We start from the raw sequence: 19,095 nt of genomic DNA, 5'->3' as shown, positions 1-19,095 counted from the left end.
CATAATGCTGCACAAACCCAATTCTCTTAATTTGTTGCTCATGTCAGAGGATCGTGGTCAGCAAGAAAACACCTTGAGCGAACAATCTGTTTCCACCGGTTTGTGCAGCGCCTCTTAACAGTGTATAGTTTTAAGGATGATGAATCTTTGACTTGATCGGTCTATCTGGTTGGTGAACGGCCACGAGATCTTTTTCCTTCTGTGTTACCAACCACGATCAGTTTCGCCAAGTTTTCATCACCTCTGCGCATAGTATGGCTGAAATACGATATAATTCGTTGGCGGCATATGGTAGATAGTCGAGTCCGTATGCAGAGTTGGCTCAAGATCGATGTGTTGGTGCGCTACCATATAGATACAACCTATCCAATATTTCCACAACCTGTCACATAATTATGATGATTTTGGTTAGTAAATTTGTCATAACAGAATGAACCTAAAAGAATGAATTTACCCTTTAAGTTTCAAATATTTAAAAGACGTAAATTCTTAGTAAAATCGCAAACAAAGGGCAAACAATGGCGTCTCGCCGCTACCGGAAGCAGGCTCTACCCGCGACCGGAAGTGCGACCCAGTAACGCACGTGCCACACTTTGAAAAGTTTGAATTCCTGGACCAAAAACATAAGAACAGTACACGTTTATGTAAGAATATGTTATAGTGATTGAATAAATTAATGGCTAGAGATTACGGATGCTAGGATATATTGATTAAAAAGATATCATACAACATATTTGAATAGAAATGAAGTTTCTGGTTGTATGACTGATTAACAAGCCTATTTGTTATCATTTCTTATATCACGATTAACAATTTTTTACGAGTTGACCCTTTGTTGCTGTTTGACACGAAAAACGACAGCTTCTATTAGCACAAAATATAATTGTGCTAAGTAATAGTATGTTCTTTTGACTGTACGATACTAGCGAAAGTACAATAGGAAGCATCTATTAAACCTTGTAATTGATTCTCGGCACAAGAGGAAATACAAAAACAGCACCACTAAAACCGTCTCGTTGCGTTCGAATCATCTTAATTACAGGAGAAAAATCTCGACAAAACAAAAGCTCCCGAACGAATGAGATGTCAAGCCATGATTGATTGTCAGCCCGGAATCAAAATGGCGGCCAGAGATTCCGACAGGCTCGACTCGTGATTTTGTTATAACAAATTCCTTCCTTTCAAAACAAATAAAGATATGGTTACTCTATTATGCTTAATTTAATTGTTTTACCATCATTTTTAACACAAAACTATGTCTAATATATAATATTCTCGTGTCACAGTGTTCGTTCCCATACTTCTCCGAAACGGCTCGACCGATTCTTATGAAATTTTTTATGCATATTTAGTAAGTCTGAGAATCGGCAACTATCTATCTTTCAAAACTCAAAGTGATAAGTCCACCCCAAAAATTTTGTTTATACTTCTTAGACATTTTTTTGTTTTTTTTTTATACAGCATACAAAAATACATACAACCCCTAATTTTCACCCCTCTACGATCAACCCCTATTTTGTATTATAGGAGATAGTTATTTTTATTGAATTATAAATATGTTTCCTAGAAATAATATACATGGCTACAAATGTAGCATATGCTAACTACTTTGTTAGCATATGCTACATTTGTTTCATTGTTCGTTCTTTAAGACAAAGACCGACCAGAAATAACAGATGTGTGTGAGTCCTACATCATGGTTATCTATTAAGACAACATAATGAAGTAAAAATTATTTTTGTTGTATATAGACCGCTTCTATCTCAGCCGAAGAATGAGACACAAAAGTAAGCTAGCCGTATGCCAAAATCTACAGTTACGGACAGGAGAATTAGTTTGCACTTTTAAAATGTGTAAAGTAAATCCCTATAATATGTCCTTCAGCGTTTTAAAACTATGTTTACAAGTTCTATAATACATTGCGGTGTTGGCGGGTTAAAATTCGTTGACCCATTTTTGCGTTGAATTCAGATGTAGTGTTTAATTTAGAACGATACAAATATATTTTCACTAAAACCGCGATAGTTCGCTCAATAGAAGCGACAAAAAGCAGTTTGAAATAGGAAATGTATTCGTTGATAAATCACCGGCGGCGCGGGCGCGGCCTGGAGCGGAGTTTGCTGAAATAAACGCTTCACATCCTCACATCGTAAATGTATGAATGTGCACTATTTATTGCTGAACCCTTTTAAATCTGTTTTTATCAGACTAGGATAATGCTGATCTTTTGAATAGATTTCTTACAATAAATTTAATAACGTATGATATGATATGTCGGTACAATAATATTATAATAATACAAATAATATAAAAACTGACCAATTCATATGACTAATAATGTAAAATGTAAAATTCCTTTAAATACAAATTTGCGCGCCATTGTGTGTGGCAGACTATGCGAACTTATGATTGTACCACCTGACACATTTTTGTACCATATTCTTGCAATAAATTATTATTATTAAATAATATAAGTAACCACTCAAACCACTCGGCAAAGTACACGAGTAGTGTTAGCCGAGTGGTTTGAGCCAGGATTTTTCTTTCTATGTGCGCAGTGACTAGTTCATACTGTCGTACATTTATGTATTGGGAATAGAGCGGACCTTTGCTTTTACAGTATTTTTTTTTCAAGATAATTCACAATAAAACTCCTACAAAGTTGATATGTATGCAACATACAAAAGTCTCATTTCGTACCACCACGGAAATAAACTTGCTAATAATATTTTGTTTGTTACAGGTAATTTTGGATCTCTTTGGTACATCATAGGTTTGTTCACTAGACAGAATTCCATTGAATTACCAATAATAGGACGTGTTTTTATACCTCTAAAGAGCTTCATAATCAACCGAAAATACACACTAGCAACAATTTTAACATATCAACTTTAAGGTATGAGAAACCATTTTAGTACTTATTTAATAGAACATCCGAAATTTGTTACTGTAATTGCTGGAACGAGCTTCACGTCCTCTCCTGGGAACAAATTTGATAACTACAGTACAGTCTAATATCAGCCGTTATTATATAACATAGCGGTTTTATTACTAACAAAAAATTGTCTTATTATGCGAAAGCTTCATAACAGCATAATTAGAATATAGTAAATCATAATAAGCATCATCATTGGACGTCGAGGCAGAATACGAAATGCCACCCGTATTATTTATTTAATAGAACATCCGAAATTTGTTACTGTAATTGCTGGAACGAGCTTCACGTCCTCTCCTGGGAACAAATTTGATAACTACAGTACAGTCTAATATCAGCCGTTATTATATAACATAGCGGTTTTATTAATAACAAAAAATTGTCTTATTATGCGAAAGCTTCATAACAGCATAATTAGAATATAGTAAATCATAATAAGCATCATCATTGGACGTCGAGGCAGAATACGAAATGCCACCCGTATTATTTATTTAATAGAACATCCGAAATTTGTTACTGTAATTGCTGGAACGAGCTTCACGTCCTCTCCTGGGAACAAATTTGATAACTACAGTACAGTCTAATATCAGCCGTTATTATATAACATAGCGGTTTTATTAATAACAAAAAATTGTCTTATTATGCGAAAGCTTCATAACAGCATAATTAGAATATAGTAAATCATAATAAGCATCATCATTGGACGTCGAGGCAGAATACGAAATGCCACCCGTATTATTTATTTAATAGAACATCCGAAATTTGTTACTGTAATTGCTGGAACGAGCTTCACGTCCTCTCCTGGGAACAAATTTGATAACTACAGTACAGTCTAATATCAGCCGTTATTATATAACATAGCGGTTTTATTAATAACAAAAAATTGTCTTATTATGCGAAAGCTTCATAACAGCATAATTAGAGTATAGTAAATCATAATAAGCATCATCATTGGACGTCGAGGCAGAATACGAAATGCCACCCGTATTATTTATTTAATAGAACATCCGAAATTTGTTACTGTAATTGCTGGAACGAGCTTCACGTCCTCTCCTGGGAACAAATTTGATAACTACAGTACAGTCTAATATCAGCCGTTATTATATAACATAGCGGTTTTATTAATAACAAAAAATTGTCTTATTATGCGAAAGCTTCATAACAGCATAATTAGAATATAGTAAATCATAATAAGCATCATCATTGGACGTCGAGGCAGAATACGAAATGCCACCCGTATTATTTATTTAATAGAACATCCGAAATTTGTTACTGTAATTGCTGGAACGAGCTTCACGTCCTCTCCTGGGAACAAATTTGATAACTACAGTACAGTCTAATATCAGCCGTTATTATATAACATAGCGGTTTTATTAATAACAAAAAATTGTCTTATTATGCGAAAGCTTCATAACAGCATAATTAGAATATAGTAAATCATAATAAGCATCATCATTGGACGTCGAGGCAGAATACGAAATGCCACCCGTATTATTTATTTAATAGAACATCCGAAATTTGTTACTGTAATTGCTGGAACGAGCTTCACGTCCTCTCCTGGGAACAAATTTGATAACTACAGTACAGTCTAATATCAGCCGTTATTATATAACATAGCGGTTTTATTAATAACAAAAAATTGTCTTATTATGCGAAAGCTTCATAACAGCATAATTAGAATATAGTAAATCATAATAAGCATCATCATTGGACGTCGAGGCAGAATACGAAATGCCACCCGTATTATTTATTTAATAGAACATCCGAAATTTGTTACTGTAACCGGGCTCGGCGTCCGTCTTTCCAGAACTGAGCGTTATTTAAGGCAATTTTTGCCTCGCAAAACCACTATGTGGAACCAGCTATGTGCTAAATATTTCAACTTAGGGTCTTTCAAGAAAAGAGCGTACCAATTACTAAAAGTCCGGCAACGCACTTTCGAACCTTCTGGTATAGTATCCATGGGTGTCACTTAACATCAGATTAGGCTCCTGCCCTTTTTCCCGCTGTCAAAAATAGATACTTTAAAATTATTAAAATTCATTTAACTTTCGCTCTTTTATCTATAGAAGTTTATTCTCTCTCGTTGCTCCTATAGAAGGTATATGGTGTAGGTTTATTAGATATGTATTTTTGCAATGAACGCGAGTTAGTTATATAATACTATCAAGTCAGAATGTAAAACTATGAAACAGTGCGTTTCGTTTGATCGTGATTGGGCATCATTCTATTCCAAAACGAGATATATGACATGATACGTTTTTACATTTTCGTTTTAGTATTTATAGGAGATAAATTATTATATATTATATAGTATTTTACAAATTATACGTACTGTACACTTAATTTATCAATTATATGACAATAGTCTTAAAATACAGAACTGATAATTAACCATTTGTAATTGAACTTCTGCAATCAAATGCACCTGTACCTCTCTAGAGAGCTCTCAGAACTTTGTGCACTAAATATGTCTGAGACTAGATGTGTTAATTAGGAAAGTTTAAATAGTAGATATTATTAAGATCTGACATGAATATGTAGTATACTATATTATATTAAATAGAGCAGTGTTGGCCTAGTGGCTTCAGCGTGCGACTCTCATCCCTGAGGTCGTAGGTTCATTCCCCGGCTGTACACCAATCGACTTTCTTTCTATGTGCGCATTTAACATTTGCTAGAACGGTGAAGGAAAGCATCGTGAGGAAACCGAGATGTCTTAGACCCAAAAAGTCGACGGCGTGTGTCAGGCACTGGAGGCTGATCACCTACTTGACAGAACAGATTCAGAAATCTGAGGCCAAGACCTAAAGAGGTTGTAGCGCCACTGATTTATTCTATATAATATTAAATGCTAATATTTTGTTAAAGAAAGCTTAAGAGACTTAAATGATAGGTATTATAAGGACATTACTAGGACGAAAGAAAAACAGTAAGTAATTTTTTAAAACATATATGTTTTAAAAACTGAAATCAAATTCCAATTAATTTTCCTGGGAAACACTGGACTAAACAATAATACATACAGAGAGAATGTGTGTAGGGTGTGGATGTGTGTTTGTGTGTGAATCTGAAGCCAGTATGTTTTTAGGATATCATTCTTGAAATAGTTTCGAAAGAATTGAATATGTCTAGTATATTTCTTGCCCGCTCTTGCTCCTTGACTTACGATAAATGTAAATTTAGAATCAATTTAACTTATTTTCTGATGTGTTAATTAGGAAAGTTTAAATAGTAGATATTATTAAGATCTGACATGAATATGTAGTATACTATATTATATTAAATAGAGCAGTGTTGGCCTAGTGGCTTCAGCGTGCGACTCTCATCCCTGAGGTCGTAGGTTCATTCCCCGGCTGTACACCAATCGACTTTCTTTCTATGTGCGCATTTAACATTTGCTAGAACGGTGAAGGAAAGCATCGTGAGGAAACCGAGATGTCTTAGACCCAAAAAGTCGACGGCGTGTGTCAGGCACTGGAGGCTGATCACCTACTTGACAGAACAGATTCAGAAATCTGAGGCCAAGACCTAAAGAGGTTGTAGCGCCACTGATTTATTCTATATAATATTAAATGCTAATATTTTGTTAAAGAAAGCTTAAGAGACTTAAATGATAGGTATTATAAGGACATTACTAGGACGAAAGAAAAACAGTAAGTAATTTTTTAAAACATATATGTTTTAAAAACTGAAATCAAATTCCAATTAATTTTCCTGGGAAACACTGGACTAAACAATAATACATACAGAGAGAATGTGTGTAGGGTGTGGATGTGTGTTTGTGTGTGAATCTGAAGCCAGTATGTTTTTAGGATATCATTCTTGAAATAGTTTCGAAAGAATTGAATATGTCTAGTATATTTCTTGCCCGCTCTTGCTCCTTGACTTACGATAAATGTAAATTTAGAATCAATTTAACTTATTTTCTGACGTTCATAAGTGTACTTGTGTACCTTTATGAATAAAGTTATTTTGACTTTCATATAATAGATATAAGAAACGTATATAGGAGGAACTGCGAGCAGTAGGTATATCTACCCTTTGCCGGAAGAGTATTAAAGTACAATCGAATTTATTATTAAGTTGTATAGAAACATAATCTCTAGAAGTTGACGCCTTTCCTATAAGGCTGATATTGAAGAAGGAACACTTGATTTGAGGGCAAAACCTTAAGGGTTTTTAAATTATGTAAGTCGCAAGTTCGTAATGACATTGGGCTAGAGATTCACAAAGATTACAATTCAGATTCGCGGCTAAGTATAACCCCTGTATCTCAAATTCAATACACTTTTGAATTGTACCGCTATTGTCAAATAGGTCAGATAAACTTTTATGCCAGTTGGTTTGCGGATTCAACCTAAGTAACCTTAAATATACTTGTGACATCTCTTTTCGTATCAAAAACACGACACTTTAAAACGCTAAATATAAGTTAACTCCATCTAGAGTAGAATTCCTGCGAGACTTCCGTTGAGTGTTCCAAGACCTGTTAGGATCACCGCATACTCGGTACTTGTAATTCTGTAAATCAAGTTGCAAGTATGATTTAGCTATGATAAATTTTATTTTTTGTGAAAAAAATATTACGAAATACCAGTATTTATAATTTCTGTGTATTCATTACAATTAATGCGCGACTATCTTAGATAAGAAATAAGGCAATAGCTACATTTCATTGCAAAAATCTTAAAGTCCCTACAACATTTATTAAATAACGTTTCGCCTGCTTTTCATTATTCGTCAATAAATTTAATAATCCAATTGTAATTCATCTTCCATTTTGATAATAAATTAATTCTAATAAACTTTTCGCGTATAAAAGGTAGATCACCTTAGTTCAAGAATAAAATTTAAAAAGCAATAAGAAAATCCCTATATTTTATATTTAATGTCTACTAAATTCACTGTGTACGGCAACCTTTACGAAGCTTTTTAGTATCTATTTTATAGCGCTCAGTGAAAACTGAGTAGCCCTCTCACAATTTAGTCCAAAAGTTATATTTATGCTAGTGTAAAGTGCTTTGCAACTGAAATATTAACTCATACTTTTAAACTTTCATAAACGCGCTCTTAAACTTTTCCTTTGACCTTTACACATGGGTTCATAATTGATAAACTGGAGCAGAGTCACGGGAGATGCGACGGTTGGTTTATATATGTTAACGTAAAATTTTAAATACCGTTAGATTGTAATCTATGTCGCGAGATTATAAACCGTCGAAAGATTGTGAACCTCAGCGTACTGCTTACAATTTGACGTATTATTATTTGGTAGATTGTAATCTATCGAAGTGAAACCGTCAAATTACAATCTTAAAATTATCAACTGTCCGAAGGTTGTCCCTGATTGGTCGGCTTTATAGTAGACCGGTATATGTCCATAGAGTAAGGTAAGCAGTTCGTTGAGGTTCACAATCTTTCGACAGTTTACAATCTCGCGAGATAGATTACAATCTAACGGTGTTTAAAATTTTACGGTGACGTATACATTCGAATTTTTATTTGCATGACTCAATTTTCGAACGCTTTTTGCGTTCAGTGAGAGATAGCTATGTAATGTAATACATTTCTTAAATAAGTTTTATATTTATACAAATTTATTAAATTGACGACCATATTTTAGAAACAATTCGTAAGCTCCTGCTAAAGATATTTACGCAAGGGCGGGCGGGCTTTCCGCCCTGTGGTTGTGACACAGGTGCGCGAATGTTAGCTTTAACATGTGCCGTGTCGTTTAGATAGCTTATTTTAGATAACTTAAATCGCATCTATAAACTGTCTTAAAATTTTACTTTCATTACCTTTTATACTGTAATATTAAGTTGAATGTATTTGTTAGATATATATTTATGAAATAGATAATATTAAAAAAATAACATTGGGTAAACAGTCAAGAAGCCTCGTAAGATAGTATTGTCTTTTATTGAAATAACTTTCACACATTTTATAGTAAAAATTTTTTTTACCGGATTGAAGTTATGTATTTACAATTATTTTTCATAATTATAAATTTAACCGACGTTTCGCGTGCTTTACAGCGTGCGTGGTCACGGTGACTGAAGTCAAAAGGTGTTGAATGTCAAAAAGTATCACAGCTGTAGAAAAAAGTTGTATTATCTGTATTTGTTTCCCCGGAGTCGGTATCGACTAGAAGATTGAGGGTTTTGGCAGAAATGGCTCACGGTGTCCTCTGTTCTAGTCCGGTAAAAAAGTGTTTTATAAAAGCCTGGTAAGAGATTTCTTCGGTGATAACTGATATCGCCCTACCGTCTGTAAACACTCCTATCTTAAATTTTCTCAAATTATTACATTCTACGATTGCATAACAATTGCTCATGTCACACGCACATCATGAAACAATTACACAATCTACTATAAATCGATTTGTTTCTTTTTACAAGTGTATTAGAATGCGATGGATTTTGGCATCCAGCCTCAAGTTAAAACTAACCCAATGTTTGTTGCGAGTGATATATTACAGTGCTATATCTGGGGCAGGCAATCAGCTGAGTGGGTCATGTTTTATGTCCGCCGATATCCCAAATTGAGGTATTCAAACCTGCAGCAACGGAAAACTGTAAAATTCAACCGAGATGATAACAAAGTATAATATTATAGCTTTACAAAGAAAGAGGGCTTACATAGGGGGATGTTTCCAATTGTATTTAATAGGACATAAGTATGCATAAAAAAATTGTTAATAAATGTAGATTAGGGCTATGCTTCTTTGGACTAATATATTTATTTATTTCATTCTGCAGCTAAAATATATTATATTTACTAAAAAATAATTATACGAAACATATAGCCAAGGTAGAATACATAATATAAACAAAAATGTTCAATTATTACAGAAGAAAAAAAACTATTAAAAAAATAAAAATCATTCGATCAATATAATTAAACTAAGTAATACCTAATTTGGCTGTTTTGTGTGATAGTGTTAAACTAAGGGTACGTATGTGGGGTTTACTCAAGCATATTCCTCCATAGCTGAAACAAGTCAAAGCTTAAATATCGTTGTTTGTCCGGACTTCGCGATACAAAACTGAGTTTTTGGCATAGTTGTTGATGTGAGGCAGGTGAAAAATTTGGACAGAACGTTTTTTTAGTAGATATTTTCTGATACACGCCGTTAATATGTTTCGCTCGTTGCTATTTTTTTCTTAGTGTTAGCTACTATAAATTGCCCATAGATACAAGAAATCTATTGGTTCACGTTCGAACAGTGCAGTGGCCCGATATAAAGGTCAAAGAGTAAGTAAACGCCACGAGGGTTGCTTTATGATAATAAGTTCATATGATAATATCCTGTACCTTTGAATTTCACGCAAGCTTCCCTTAACATGTATTGTAGAAATCCACAATATTTTTCACTCATCACACACCTTTTGTTGATGTAATTTGAATGGCGGGTTCATTGGTGTGGGCAGCCCACATCGGCTTTGTATTATTCTTTGTTTATTTTTTTCAAGTAGCATTCTACATCATTATCATTTCAGATTATTACCGTTTATATTACGTATTGTGTAAAATTGTGTATAAGGTACGCATTTTAGAGATGTTACAACAGTCAAATAAACATTTATCCTGTAATACGGATGCTTTTTACATCAGCCTGTTCCTTGACTTATCTACAAAATGTAGAACTTTGATTTTAAATTAATATTTATTTCGCGTCATTTTTATACAAATTATAACGGGAATTCGCAAAATCATTAAGAAGGATTTGACTACAGATAAGTACACAATTAATTTCCATTAAAGTCTGATAATATTAATCATAGTTTAACATACTTCTTGCCGTGATAATGAACACTTGTTCTACTTTAACTCTTTCAAGAAAAGAGCGTACCAATTCTTACAAGACCAGAGTGCTTGCGAGACTTCTGGCAGTGTGAGTGTCAATGGCGGCACTTAACATCAGGTGAGCCTGCCCGTTTTACTGTTTAAAAGTTCTATATTCCTAACGAAATTTCTGAGGCAATTACGTTATGTAACAGTTTTATGCATTATTTTAAAAATTCTTAGTACATTATAGAAATTGGGAGTGAGATTCAGAAACGAGATTTAACGCGAGATATCAATCCCGTATGTCATCAATGACAGGAGTCAGTGTTAGGTCTTGTTCCTGAATATCATCTTGCCTCTGTAATAATAGTCAGGCTTTCCAGTTAGGACAAGTAGTTTTACATAGTGTGTTGAAAACGCTTTGTAGATTCGTCCCACATCCACAAATGAGCAGCTCCTAAGAAAGTATGCCAGTCCGCCGCCTGTCCACAATTATACTGGCCTTTGTTTCTGCTCTCCATTATGCAGACCGTCACATAATGGCCGCTAAAAATGTTTGCAAAGCAGAGCTTGTACGCTTAACGAGTGAATTTTTAATAAACAAATCCTTTCATCAAACATTTATTGTGAGGAATGCCTTATGTTGACTCTTTCAGCAATTCAAAGATTTTTTAAATTTTATTTATTTCACAACTAAAATAAACCGCTCTAAATCTATGTTATCACTAATGGTCGTTAACGGAAATAAATCCAATATTACTTAAATATATGACATAAATGCTAGAAAATAATGCACAATATTTTCATGCGTTTTTTCACACTTGGTTTTAGATGTATAATATACATATATAATATATATAATAATAATATTAATTAAAAAGAAGTTACAAAAACATACTTGACTAAGATAGCATACAAATAAAAAATATCCTATCTTATACAAGATTACCTAGCTTTATAAAAATATGTTTAACGTTTGTATTAAATATATCAAGTCCTCCAGGTATACTCGTAGTTTTCTACCTGTTCGCGATAAACTCAAAAACTACTGCACGAATTTATTGAGGTTTTCACTAATATCTAGAATAATTCATGAGGTATATAATTTTTTAACATTAATTTTTTATTACTCCTAACTGAGACATCGAATATGACATTCTAGCCTTACTAAATATAACAGTATAGGTCAAATACTACTACTTACAGTCTGTATTAAGGGGAGACACTATTTGTTCTTGTGTCCAAAATGAGTCAATGAGTCGTTGAGCAAAATGAGTCTGTTGTATTCATGCATCTACTAAGTACCTATTTGTTCTTGTGTCCAAAATGAGTCAATGAGTCGTTGAGCAAAATGAGTCTGTTGTATTCATGCATCTACTACCTATTTGTTCTTGTGTCCAAAATGAGTCAATGAGTTGTTCAGCAAAATGAGTCTGTTGTATTCATGCATCTACTACCTATTTGTTCTTGTGTCCAAAATGAGTCAATGAGTTGTTCAGCAAAATGAGTCTGTTGTATTCATGCATCTACTACCTATTTGTTCTTGTGTCCAAAATGAGTCAATGAGTCGTTGAGCAAAATGAGTCTGTTGTATTCATGCATCTACTACCTATTTGTTCTTGTGTCCAAAATGAGTCAATGAGTCGTTGAGCAAAATGAGTCTGTTGTATTCATGCATCTACTACCTATTTGTTCTTGTATCCAAAATGAGTCAATGAGTCGTTGAGCAAAATGAGTCTGTTGTATTAATGCATCTACTACCTATTTGTTCTTGTGTCCAAAATGAGTCAATGAGTCGTTGAGCAAAATGAGTCTGTTGTATTCATGCATCTACTACCTATTTGTTCTTGTGTCCAAAATGAGTCAATGAGTCGTTGAGCAAAATGAGTCTGTTGTATTCATGCATCTACTACCTATTTGTTCTTGTGTCCAAAATGAGTCAATGAGTCGTTGAGCAAAATGAGTCTGTTGTATTCATGCATCTACTACCTATTTGTTCTTGTGTCCAAAATGAGTCAATGAGTTGTTCAGCAAAATGAGTCTGTTGTATTCATGCATCTACTGCCTAGTGTCTTATTTGAAGTCAACGGAAGTAACATCAAAAGCAAATAATTTTTGAACTTGGTCCGTGCCACTGGTTTATTTATTAACTTATTTTAAGAACAGAATATCCATCTTTCAACTATTGATGAAACATTGTCTCCACTAATGTAGTCTTTTGGTTAATGGCTAACAGGTTCAGAAATGGTTTAACAAACCAGACCAATAATTACAATAATTCATCAAGTAATAATTACACAGATTGTATCTCCACCCACGTGTTTGCTGAGTTAATATTGCCTTACGAAATTCTCAATGATCATGACTTTCTTTGGATAATCGTAAATACCCTACTATTTGTTGTAAATATTTGGGTTTCACACTTTTTTGTCACTCATAACGTAGAAGTACCGTCAACATCATTCGATAATTGATTTTTAATACTGACGTTAATATACTCATAGAACCTTCAGGTTCCTTGTATATTTAGGGTTTTATTTATCCGTTAGTTTATTTATCCTATATAGTTAACTTCTTGTCCCTATCCGCTTAGTTTCTTTACCCTAAATTTCGTACTAACTGAAATTATCAAATCATAGTGATTGATGTGTCGTTTTTCACTGTCTACATAATATGATTTAATTTCTTTGTTATGTTCAATGCTTCATGGCTAGTTATTTTGAAACTTTTGTAGTTCGCTCGAAAGCGATAAGGCCGCCAGTTGCTTCTTTATTATTTAATTATTTTGATTGTACTGTATTTCTTGCAACTGATTAAATATATTTAATAAGGCAAATTTAAAAAATTACATTATTTTATTAATTTAAGTAATTTCGGTTATTTTTTATTTAACCCCGTTTATGAAAACTTAAGTTTATCTATCCCTAAAGTTAACAATAAACTGCCGTTGTTTTTTTGCGAATAAATTTCGAGTTCCATTCGACTTTAAGTAGTAACAGGTATGCATCTTCATTCACAAAACGATCGCACGTGGGCGCTCTATGCATTTTACCGTTACTATTCATAATGAATTCGTAGACATATATTTACAACTTACACTAAATCAGGTTGAAAATTTAAATAATATATGGTATGTTAGTTCTTTTATATACCCAATTATTTTATTCTCAAACGCTTAGATTTTTGCTTCTGTTTGAGCACAAAGCAATACGCAGACATACAGGAGAAAGAAATTCCCATATCAACTATGTAGTAATTTAATTATTTTTATTAAACTTGTTGTCTACCATCACAGTAACTTGATTGGTAAGTCTCACTATCACAGTCAGTCTTACTATCACAGTAAGAAAAAAATACAGGAAAACTTTCATAACTGTAGCTCTTTTGAATTTTATCATTGTTAAACTGAATATGTCTTATCTTTACCGTATTTAGTGGAGCATTTTAGAGGTCACCCTGATGGGAGACGTGGTCCGGCATGAGGTCCACTGGTGACTCTGATATGTGATAAACGCATCCATCGCAAAATTCACTCTTTAATCTATCAAAATCCCATAATGAACTTAGTTGAAATCAGCAATAGTTTTATGTCAGAGAAAATATTGCTACATTTATATCTAGGAATTAAATTAAACTACACACGTTGTATATTTTTTAAAAGAAGGATTTAAAATACATTAATGTGAACCTGTGCAAGTGGCCTCACGGAATTCGGCCAAGCACGAACCTGTCAACTATCGTTCGAGTTTGAGTGGTTATCAATCTGCACCCACACTTAGATGTACAAGCACAGTGAGAGCTAAAATATACGAAGCTAATCAATCCTTTACTGACGTACTTTATAAAACTGAGGCGTTGCCATGATCGTGATGCACCAGACACATCTTTAGTAAATAATTTTGGTGTACGCCATGGAATGAGAATTTAAAGCTACACCAAAACAATAGATACCTTTATTCACGCGATCGACTTTTGAAATTCTCAATATTCTCTCTGGAAATATTTTGTCATTTTAGTTGAATAGTTTTCTTAAATATCTTGTTACGTGATTAGTACAAGTTAATAAGAATGAACTCGTGAAGTTAGGACAATTTTATAATTATGCATTTCCAACAATCTATTGTATTTTACACATTTCAATCCCATAGTGTGTTTTCTATTTAAATTATAATTTAAACTTTAGCTTTTATCATCTTCAACGGAAATTACGTTATCAGTATGTTTATATGTTTTGATTTTCATTTTATGATTGACATCAATGTGCTATTTAAAATCATAGCTTAGCCTTATCTATGATACAATCTTTACCTATAAAGTGCGATCGTGTGAAAGCAGTGGTGGTGTGGTTCGACTATTATGGTGAAGGAATTTCATTGTTTTTAGCTGAGCTATTTTAATTGGCCCCTTACTGACACATTACCAATACTTTATAATAATTGCTTTAACTGTTAAGGCTATTCAATCTAAGTGCCTCTGAACAGAACGGGTCATTTTCCATACAAGTAAGATTATACTCTAATGAGAGGTATATTAACCAACTTTAAAAAGAACAAATGGGGAAGGTTTACAAATCAACGTGTACTTTTGTGAATGTTTGAGCGTAGGCAGCTCCTCCATCCGTGGATCCGTATCAAATGATTTGGGTTTGCCACGAATCGGTCTCTGTGATTTTCTTGTTATCGGGATATTTATTGATTTTTCACTTTACTTGCTTTATGCTAATGATGAATCTATGAGAATTAAACCGAAATAATCATATTTCAAATATTCGTTACGTTTGAACAATAGGTACACATTGTGAGCTATTAATCTGTCATTGCGCATCTAATCCAAGATCACGTTGTGTGTCCGAGGTCGGTACTAATCGAGCGATCGCCGAAAACCGTGACCTTACATTCGTGGCCTTTGTTTGATACAGGGTGGTCTCAGAGTACTTTAGAATTTTGTAAGAAATCTTAGCCATATTAATTTATTTATTTAATTTTATCTTAGTAGAAAAACATACACAAACAGTTAGTTGACAATACACAAATATTGTAAAATACCGTCACGTAAAATTTAAATAGCAAAAGAAATATAAAAAGTAAACAAGGTCAATTTAAAATTATATATGTGATTATATAAGTTATTCTACTTAAAAGTAAAGAGAAGGAAAACTAGTATTGTGTCAAACTATATTAGGTATTTGGTGTAAATTTTAATAGAACAATGGAATCGATTTATTTATTATATCTCTATATAAATAATAAGGAAACTAAACGGGCTATTCAAAACTTTTTAAAAGCAAATTTATCTTTTAAAAGTTTAATGACTGCAGATTAATTCCTTTAATCATTAATTACCTATTAAATATACAGTCCCAATCACTTAATAAATATGACTAAAGGCAAACGCATTCTAAAATCATTTTATTGAAATCATGTGATTGAGACCGAAAACTATGAGCTATCTTCAATACATAAATTGTAGATTGATATACAATTCAGCGGGCGAAACCGAAGTACACAACTAGTAAATAATTCCTATATTAGCTTCTTAAAAGAGAGCTTTACTCCTCTCTAGTAGGCCGGCAATGGACCCACAACTACTGTCTCGTTTGCCCATCTTATAAAAAAGCTTCTTGTGGAAATTATGCGGTCAAATTACACTGCAGTAGAAGTTTTAGGTACGAAACTGAAAACGCTTTACATTTCCGAACTAGCAACTGAATTACCACGATGCATATATCGTGCTAATAAGTAATTACGAAATGCGTCCTGTTTAATCGGCAACGCGTGCCGTTAGGGCTCGTTACAAATAATTAACTATTTTAATGATATACTAACTTTTTGGCAGCGGCAGCTGAGCCCTGCGGGCATCCATTGTCGCTTAAGCTTTATATGCACACTTTAAATCAAGTTTTTTAGTATAATATCCTGTATTCTAATAGGGTATGAATAAGACGCACTTTTGTGTCCATTTTTCTGATGACACGTCACATTTAAATCTAAAACAGTTCTAACTATTATATTATCACATTACTAACTGGCCTGGCAAACGTTGTTTTGCCATGTATATTATTTCTAGGAAACATTTTTTAAGTTCAATAAATATATTTATCTACAACTAGCTGACCTAACGGCTAACTTCGTTCCGCCCTACAACCTTATAATATCGTTGTAACTTTAATTTAACTTATTTTAGGATTTCATTAATGTTAAGTATTACATTAATACAACTTTATTGCAAATACAGAAATGTTTTATTGCTTGCCATTGCGAAAGAAGAATGGCAGTTTTACACATTAGGCATCTTCTCTCTAGCGTCAATATGACGATACTGCATGTTACGCACTTTCTGATATCCAACATCTTTTGATCAGGATCAAAGCATGGTTATGCATCTCCTCATTCACCTCAAGATCGGAATTTCTTGAACTGACACGATTCGACGTAAAATGATGCGTAGTTTTGTCAACAGATGGCACCATATGGTTTTTGCATTCGTAAAATTAATTTATTTATTTATTGTTATTCGATAACTTATCCGATATTTTATTGCTTATTCTGCTATTCGGGACGGAAACAAATCCAACAAATCAAAAACCATGGCAATCGGTCAAGCCGTTCTCGAGTTATAAGTGTTGTAACAAACACGACTTTCTTTTATATATATAGATAATAACAAAATAGGGGGTGAAAATTAGGGGTTGTATGTATTTTTGTATGCTGTATCATAAAAAAATTAAAATAAAAAATCACTAAAAAATAAAAAAAATTGGGTGGACACCCCTTATGGGTTTGAAAGATAGATATTAACCAGGCTTACTGAATATGCATAAAAATGTTCATAAGAATCGGTCGAGCCGTTTCGGGGGAGTATGGGAACGAACATTGTGACACGAGAATTTTATATATTAGATTATCGATCTAATATAACATTTTGCTAAATATTTCACGCAGAATCAAAATTCATCAACAATTTTTGGGTTGGGATTTACATAGTTTTTACATTACCAGGCTAAGACTACTCTGCATTTTTAAGTCACTTCCTCTAATTATAAACGAGACAACAGTTAAATATGCAGAATTGTATTTATAACTGGACCTATGTCCTAAAAAGCAGTAGGTTTTTATTATTCAACTAACAACTAACATCATTCTTTCCATTTTTAAATTTCAATCTGTAAATAGACATGTACAATCGCGCACAAAATGGACAATATACAGTTAAGTAGTGCGGCAATAAGTTAGCTAAATAGTAGCGTGTGACAAGCAATGTGGTGGGCGCATGTGGGCGGTGGACCGCAGCAAACAAAGGAACGTTTTAAAACTAATACAGAACGGAACTAGAACGAATAATTTATTGAATGGTTATCAATTATTTAAAGGATTTTGAAACGGCTTAAATATTTTACTTGTTTGCGAAGGATTTCAAAAGTAACGTTCAGTATAGCCAAACAAGTAACATAAGTAAAAATTACTTAAACAAGAAGGTTTACCTTTAACAAAACCTAAATTCAGGTTTTAATAAATTCACCTGCTTAAAAGGAAACATGCTTATAACAGTTTTTGTACTTCAACTCAGATAAAGTAGTTTTTGTAGGAAAACAAATGTTCGAAATTCGATCGTGAAATGTTCTGATATTAAACTTGCAGTAAGCAGCTTATTGTATCATGGTCATTACATAAATAATTATCTAATGACAGTGTTCTCGTATAATAGACCAATTATTGTCACATATTAGTTTGGATATTATACTGAAAATCAGTAATATTCGTACATGCACACTAAATGACAATACCTATTAATTATTTTAGTGAATTCTTATGCACTATACTTTGTACTTAGACGTTTATTGTAGCCAGTTTTAGCAGTTTAAATCCTAATACTAAAAACATCTTAATTTTTTTAAAGAAAGCGATTGATGGAACCGACATCAAAGTGTGTCTTCACCATTACGCCGTTGCAGATGTAGAAAAATGCACTCAATCACAATGAATTGTAACTTTTTCGGGCGGCAAGCCTGTGCGTCAAAATCTTCTTTTCAAAAACCCTGCTAACGTGCAAGAGATCAATTTAGATAATATTCTCTCAATATCTCGTTCGGTATTGTCTTTTCACACGATACTCTATGCCCCGTTACATTACGCAACGAAAGAGCGGGACGGACGGTATACTTGAGCGAGCCGTTATTCGTTACTCGTTAGTTATCACGGTCGGTACGGTGTCCGCGTAAAAAAACGCGAATTTAAAAATCGAACGTCGACGTACTAACTTTGTGAATTTGGGTTTTCAGTGCAGTGTTATTATTTAAGTTGTGAATGCGATGTGTCAATGGATTGTGCGTAAGCGCACGGTCATTCATAAACTCGTGTTAGGTGAGT

General features: G+C 33.3%; 1 protein-coding gene and 1 long non-coding RNA gene across 9 annotated transcripts in view; both read left to right on the top strand.

The window, feature by feature from the left end:
* The window catches only part of LOC125053671 (dystrophin, isoforms A/C/F/G/H-like), a 358,079-nt gene that overhangs the window by 199,574 nt on the left and 139,410 nt on the right, over positions 1-19,095 (top strand). The gene's annotated exons all lie outside the window — the stretch shown is intronic.
* LOC125053681 overlaps positions 18,874-19,095 on the top strand; it is a 46,594-nt gene continuing 46,372 nt past the window's right edge. The window contains exon 1 of the long non-coding RNA XR_007117609.1: positions 18,874-19,089. This is a non-coding gene — a long non-coding RNA (uncharacterized LOC125053681). The remainder of the gene's footprint in view (positions 19,090-19,095) is intronic.

The sequence above is a fragment of the Pieris napi genome, chromosome 11, assembly GCF_905475465.1.
Source record: "Pieris napi chromosome 11, ilPieNapi1.2, whole genome shotgun sequence".
Classification (NCBI taxonomy): Eukaryota; Metazoa; Arthropoda; class Insecta; order Lepidoptera; family Pieridae; genus Pieris; species Pieris napi.
The sequence above is the reverse complement of the archived record's forward strand: the minus strand, read 5'-3'. Positions and strand labels throughout refer to the sequence as shown.